Raw genomic sequence first — 6959 nt, forward strand, 5'->3', positions numbered from 1 at the left:
AGAAACATTGTTTTTGTACACATATATTTATATATAACTAGAAGAAATTTAAAATGTAATACCGATTGCTGCAACTTACCACCAATTTGCAGGCCACAGTTGCATGCTTTAATTTTAAATTCTGCAAAGTATTTGAATAAACTCATTATTATGAGGCACGAGAGCACCCATTGCAAAATCTAGTGATATATGATCGGTTGATTCGATCAATTTATTGTGAATGGCTATTGTGAATTGGCGCACCTTCTGCATACATTTTTAACAAAAAAAATGTAACAAATCTTTATAATTTAAATAGAAATTATAAACTCTATTTAGAACTTACCTTCCTCAACAATTTAACGACGTAATATGTCTTTATGTAAAATGCCAGCTAAAACAGGGTTGCAATTATATTTTTGCATGACATTGCACACGAATATACATGGGTTTTGGTCTGACATATTTTACAGCCATTGCAAATAGTTTTCTGCGTGTGTTTGTTTTTGTGCCGGTGCACCAAGAGGAAATATATGCAATTCTTGCACCATGCAAGGGTTTTGCAAGAGCGAGCGAATACCCCTAATTTATTTTTTTTTTCTTGAGCAATTACTTGAGAACTGGATACCAACCTTTAACTGTAAATGTTTCCAGTCATTAATGACTGACCGTATTAAATTTCAAAATGCTGTTTGCGATTATTTTGCAGTTACTCGAATAATAGTCGAGTAATTAGAAAAGATGTTTCGATGCAATTAAATCGTAAATTTAATGAAAATAATCAATTAATTTAGTCAAATGATTAGCCGTTGCCATCCCTACTTGTATGTATGTTGTATATATGTATGTTTGTTTTTAACCTTTTTTTTTAATTTAAACAGTACCTCGTTACCTTATTTTAACTGCAAAACAAAGAATTAAAAATTTAAAAATTATATTTGATACAGGTTCCAATAAAAACTATATACAATCAAACTTAGTACGAAATCCCAAAGAAAACAATAACCCTTTTTACCAAATAAAATACACATTACTCATCACACTTTTCTAAACCTTTTTAATATCCAAAGAAAGCAAATTAAATTTTTTTCTCTACCCACTCTTACAAATTTCTATTCAATTCTCTTAAATGGTAGTTTTAAGGCATTGTCAGCAATAATACATACTTAAGACATTCATGATCGTAACAAACGTAAAATTCAATTCCATCAGTATAGAGCGCAAGATGTATTCTATTCAAATCCGTGACGAACATACGATTACTTCAGAAAAAAACCGAAATTAAACAACTTGTACAAAAACACCGAAACCTATTTTCAGAACTTAACAAAAACTAACGTACACAACAAAAGTAAAGTAAAGCGGAATTTAGAACAAATTCAGTTACACCATACCCATATCCCGGTAGTTTAAAGCTATTATGTATATGATTATCAGAAAATTAAGAAAACTATACCACTCACCAATATGGGTTCTGCCCAAAAAAGATGATCCATCAGGCGAAAAAAAAATTCAGATTCTTTATTGATTTCAGAAAGCCAAATAGAGTTACAACTGCTGACAGATGTCCGATACCAGAGATAAACGAAATATTATCCCAATTAGGAGAAAACAGAATATTTTCAGTAATCGTCTTAAAAAGCGGTTTCCATCAAATTCCTCTTAAGATATCTGAAACCAGCCTCTTCAGTGAGCAACGGAAAGTACGAGTTCAAAAGGTAGGTTGGACTGAAGAACGCCTCATCCATTTTCCAACGTACATTAGACGACATTCTGCAACAGTTTATAGGAAAAATATGTTATGTCCATATAAACGACATAATAATTTTTACCAAAAAAAACAACAACAACACATTCAGAGCAGTTTGACAAAATTTTACATACACTACGCAAAGCTAATATGAAGGTACAAGCACACAAATGTGGATTTTATAAGAATCAATTAGAATGTTTAGGATTAATAACTTCTTCTACTGGTATTTCCACACATCCATCTAAAGTAAAAACTATTGCAGATTTTTCAAACCCAAAACACTTAAAGACATTAGATCACTGTTAGTACTATCGTGATACATTTCATAAAAGAGTACGCAAAGTTAAGAAACCCCTCACAATTCTACTTCGTAGCGAAGAAGGTAGTATGTTAAAAAATGTTTCCAAAACAATCCAATTAAACAATAATAAAATAAAATCCACATTAACATCGAAAGACGTCATTCAATATCTAATTTATAAAAAAGAGTTTGATTTAACAACAGATGCTTCAAAATATGTCATAGGTGCTACCTTAGAACAGGATGGAAAATACAGAACATTTTTTCATGCAATGAAAAAGAAATATTTGCCATTAAATAATTTTAGAAATTATCTCTATGGAAAGGCTAAAGTATGTGATAATCCATACAGACCATCGACCTCTCACATATGCCTTAAGCAATAAAAACAGTTGCTCTAAATTTAAACGATGGAAAGCCATACTTGAAGAGTATAATTACGAATTAAGATATAAACCTGTTAAAGCCAACATAGTAACAGGTACTGCATTTGAAATAAATTCTTTATCAATAGCCACACATTCAGATGACAGCGCAATTCCTGCCGTAGAAGTACCCATAAATGTTTTAAAAACCCAAATTTGGATCTTTTTAGGAGACGAAGATAGTTACCAATTTAAAATGCATTCCCTACATACTTGTAAAAAATAAACAAAAATTTTCCTCAGAAAACCTAATTTCACTTTTTAAAAGAGTTTCAAAAAAGTTTTATTGTATGCTGACGATGTAAAACTTTTTAAATCATTCGCCCCGAACAGCGAAGGATGTCAGTTGCAAACAGACTTAAACTACCTAGTTTCTTGGTGTGTTAGAAATGACATGCCATTGAACCTTAAAAAATGTAAAACRATGTGCTTTTCACGTAGATCTGTAGACCCTACTTCATACGTAATACAAAACTTTRGGTTGGAGTAAGTATGCAGTTTTGTTGACTTGGGAGTAACTATGGACCCCAAAGTCAATTTTAATCTTCACACATCTTCCATGGTTTTTAAAGCTAAAGGTGCTCTTGGTTTTGTTAAACGTTGGTCTAAAGAATTTAGAGATCCGCTTAGCATAAAAATTCTTTTTACATCTTTGTTGAGGCCTATATTAGAGTACGCTTCCGTGGTATGGAATCCTTGTTATCAAGTTCATTCTGAGAAAATAGAGTCCGTTCAAAAACAATTTTTACTTTTTGCCTTAAATCATTTGCATTGGGATTCCAATTTAAATCTTCCCCTTACACTAACCGTTTAAAGCTTACAAATCTCTCTACACTCGCTAGTCGTAGGGAAATCCTTGGTATAATATTTCTTGTAAAACTCATCAATGGGTCAGTCTGTAGCCCATCTCTCTTGTCTGAYATTAATTTTAACATTCCCGCTCACTCTACCACACAGTTTAGACCTTTACTTTTAAAATTTTCTAGAACAAATTTCGAGTTAAACGAACCATTCCCTCGTATATGTCACGATTTCAAATCTCATTCCAGCACATTTGATCTAACAGATTCACTCTTTACCATTAAAAAAATTATTTTATCTACTCTTAACAAGTAATATTTAAAAATTATAAACTTTAATCTAATTCTTAGTTTAGGCCTTTGAAATTTTTTTTTCTGTATCTGAGCAGCTTAAGATCGCAACGCTTAAAACTCCCTTGCCTTTTATGAGTCGGCTAATTCCGCTCGTTCGCGGATTGCGCCCCTCGCGTCGGTTGGGCGGGAGGAGGGTAATCGATGGGTATTAGTATTATTATTAAAAGTTACTTAAACTTGCCATTTATCACCGAAGGAATAATGGGAATAATTCAACAAATTCACCCAATTTATTTTTGTAATTATAAAATTCGATATACTCAAACGAAAGTTGATGACATTACGAACGAGGACATTCAAAACGAAACAATATTAAAAGAACATAAACGCGCACACAGAAATAGAGACGAAAATACAAAATTAAATTCCAAAAATGAAAGCAAAAATAGAAGCTATAATTAAACAATACAAAATCTGTAAAGAAAATAAATACGAACGTCATCCTAATAAACCACATTTTCTTGAAGCCCCTATTTTACAATACCCTGGTGACATAGTTCATCTAGACATATACAGCACAGAGAAAAATCTTGTACTTACCGTAATAATGACATCAAAAGCAATAGAGTGTATCAGAGAACTCTTGCGATAAATACTTTTATTTTTGGTGTACCGAAAACTAAAGTTATAGATAATGAAAAATCCCTAAACTCAGCTTTAATACAACTTGGTATTAACGTTTTCAAAACACCCCCATACGCTATCAAAGTCAATGGACAAGTCGAAAGATTTCACTCCATACTTTCAGAAATTATGTGTTGTCTTCACCCATCACGCATTTCAAGGACTTTTAGATCGTTGTAATTACTCAATACATTCTACAACCGGGAAAAGACCAATAGAAACTTTTTTGGAAGCCGGTTTCAATAAACCCACAACAATATAAAAACTCAAGACGAGAAAATATAGAAACACTAAGAAAACAACAAATCAAGGACTTAGAAGAAAGACAAATGGTGTCGTAATCACAGAACAAGGACGAATGGTACAAAAAAGCAACATCAAGACCTTGCTACATATCTTCCTCTATTTTAATTTTACAGATTTTTGTTGTACATTTGGTGTACGTTGACTTTAGTATAATAGACTATACAAATTCACAACTAGTTACATTTATATAGTACAGGATAAATTAAAATTTAAACAGGAACATTCCGACTGATAGACAAGGTGGAAATAGAGGAATACCAGAAAACACTAAAAAATTTAAATTTCTTCCTATCTAGAATCTACTATTTTTTATCGATTGTCCAGTGAGAATATCATGACATTTCATTGATTGGAAGTAAAGTTATTGCGTTTTAAGTGTATGTATGTTTGTGTTATCAGTGCGAAAATAAGCTTCGAACAATGAGTTAACATTAACTTTTGTTTTAAAATTGGTAAAATGTTTACCGAAACGTTTAAATTGATGTAATAAGTTTATGGCGATGATTAACTATCTCGTAACAGAGCGCGCGAGTGGTTTCAACGTTTTCAAAGTGGTCGTGCGGACATAAATGACGATCAAATCAAAATCCCTGATCACCGGAAATTCCATCGAAACTGTGCGTGAATTGAACATCTACAAAACATCGCTTTATCACATTTTGATTGAACATTTGAGATTGATGTCCAAAAATTTCTCAGAATCCGATTGTTTGACCAGGCGGCCTTAGCGACCAACGGGCTACAACACTCGTTCGACATGCTTTTGGACTGTGCAAAAAGCTGTATTGAATCAGAAGAAGACTATTTTGAATAAAATAAATAGATTTTGCCCAAAAACCATTTGTTCTGTTTTATTTTTAAGTTCTGTTTACTTTGGAAACAAGATGCTTTCTGGAAATGGATTGGGAGAAATTCTGATTAACAATATTACTAGAGAATCAAATTAATAAAATAATTGAAAATAGTAATGAATAAATAACAATTAATGAAGTAAGAATTAATAATATTTCAGCAATATCAAACAAACTTTTAAAAGAAGTACAAACAAATGAAGTTGTACAACGTAATCTTGCTATTGAAATCAAATATAAATAAAATAAAATAAAAGAAGAGATAACCAACATAGACTATGCAATACATTGGGCTATAGCCGGCAAAGTGAATTCTTATATTTTGTTAAATGAGAATTTTAATTTATTAAAATATACATTTGGAAAAATAATTTTACATTGATTAAGATTGAATAATCACTCAATTTAGCAAATGTTAAACTTCCATTAAATTAAACCATGTTGTTATACATTATTGGAATACCATTATCCAATAGAAACCTACAAGTATTATTATAAAACCAACAAAAACAAAAAGATATGTATGTAAATAAGATTCTTTATGAAAATGTAATAACGTGTAAGAATAATAAAATATTTGGCACCAGGGAAATACTTTAGGGTGTAAAACCATTCATATAGAGTAAAGTCAGCCGGATGTTCGAAAATGAGGATATTATTTATATAGGGGCTAGGCCAAGTCTGCGCTCATCTTTATCTATTTTTTCCACAAAGATACACGGAATAAAGCAGGTTCTCTTATTTTCATTGGGGTAACTTACACATTTGCCGATATATGCGGTACAAAGTCACTCCGATGTTGGAAAATTTTTATATTGGGTATATGGGGCCTAAGGGAAGTATTGGTCCGATTCAAGCCAATTTTAGGATTTCACGCTAAATACATTATTCGTGCTAAGTTTTATCCCGTAATATTAATTCCATCTTGATTTATGTACTTATGCACTAAAATTGTGTTGTCGGCGTGATTGTAGTCCGATTTCACCCTTTTTCACACTGTGATATAAAAATGTAAGGAGAATGTCACGTATTAAGTTTTGTCGAAATCGGTTGGTCGGGTCCAAATATATGGGATTTCACCAAAAAGTGGGCGGTGCCACGCCCAATTTTCACACCGGCTCCTATAAAGCTCTCTTGTACCATATCGGTGGTAAATTGTTACTCAAGTTACACCTTGCACGGAAGGACGCATTGACGTCCAGACAGTCAGCCGGATTTCAACTTTTCTCGTTATATTGATCATTTATATATACATATATATATATAACCCTATATCTATCTCGATTAGTTTTAGGTGATACGTACTACGTGGAGGATGGGGTCATGTGTAGAAGTTCACGCCAGTGAGGAAAGYYTCTRATCGCCATTCACTTGGGAATGGCCAGAAACGATTCTTTTACATATGACTCAAGCAGCTCACGACTTCCGGTCTCTGACCAAGTATCCTCTGGGTAGCCTAAGAACATCCGTTCGAAGGCGAGCTAAAGTGAGAAGGCGAAATATTCCCTACAAAGGGTTGTGCGCTGGGTTTGGGACCCGCCACGTAAAAAACACCCCCAATGAAAG

This window comes from Bactrocera latifrons, unplaced genomic scaffold (genome assembly GCF_001853355.1).
Source record: "Bactrocera latifrons isolate USDA-ARS-PBARC rearing strain unplaced genomic scaffold, ASM185335v1 scaffold_377, whole genome shotgun sequence".
Classification (NCBI taxonomy): domain Eukaryota; kingdom Metazoa; phylum Arthropoda; class Insecta; order Diptera; family Tephritidae; genus Bactrocera; species Bactrocera latifrons.